Source organism: Bison bison, unplaced genomic scaffold (assembly GCF_000754665.1).
Source record: "Bison bison bison isolate TAMUID 2011002044 unplaced genomic scaffold, Bison_UMD1.0 scf7180017864240, whole genome shotgun sequence".
In the NCBI taxonomy this organism is placed as follows: domain Eukaryota; kingdom Metazoa; phylum Chordata; class Mammalia; order Artiodactyla; family Bovidae; genus Bison; species Bison bison.
The window spans coordinates 1,012,371-1,013,434 of NW_011494812.1; positions in this window are offsets into that span (position 1 = coordinate 1,012,371).

A 1,064-nucleotide genomic window follows, 5' to 3' on the forward strand; every position below is an offset into this window, starting at 1 on the left:
GGCATAGTCAGTAAAGCAGAAGTAGATGTTTTTCTGGAACTCTTGCTTTTTCGAGGATCCAACAGATGTTATCAATTTGATCTCTGGTTCCTCTGCCTTTTCTAAATCCATCTTGAACTTCTGGAAGTTCTCGGTTCATGAACTGTTGAAGCATTTTGAGCATTGGAGAATTTTGAGCATTACTTTGCTAGCGTGTGAGATGAATGCAATTTTGCAGTAGTTTGAGCATTCTTTGGCATTGCCTTTCTTTGGGATTGGAAGGAAAACTGACCTTTTCCAGTCCTGTGGCCACTGCTGAGTTTTCCAAATTTGCTGGCATATTGAGTGCAGCACTTTCACAGCATCATCTTTTAAAACTTGAAATAGCTCAGTTGGATTTCATCACCTCCACTAACTTGTTCGTAGTGATGTTTCTTAAGGCCCACTTGACTTCAGAATCCAGGATGTCTGGCTCTAGGTGAATGATCACACCACCGTGATTATCTGGGTCATGAAGATCTTTTTTGTACAGTTCTTCTGTGTATTCTTGCCATCTCTTCTTAATATCTTCTGCTTCTGTTAGGTCCATACCATTTCTGTCCTTTATCAAGCCCATCTTTTCATGAAATATTCCCTTGGTATCTCATTTTCTTGAAGAGATCTCTAGTCTTTCCCATTCTGTTGTTTTCCTCTATTTCTTTGCATTGATTGCTGAAGAAGGCTTTGTTATCTCTTCTTGCTATTCTTTGGAACTCTGCATTCAGATGTTTATATCTTTCCTTTTCTCCTTTGCTTTTTGCTTCTCTTCCTTTCACAGCTATTTGTAAGGCCTCCCCAGACAGCCATTTTGCTTTTCTGCATTTCTTTTCCATGGGGATGGTCTTGATCCCTTTCTCCTGTACAATGTCACGACCTCAGTCCATAGTTCATCAGGCACTCTATCTATCAGATCTAGGCCCTTAAATCTATTTCTCACTTCCACTGTATAATCATAAGGGATTTGATTTAGGTCATACCTGAATGGTCTAGTGGTTTTCCCTACTTTCTTCAATTTAAGTCTGAATTTGGCAATAAGGAGTTCATGA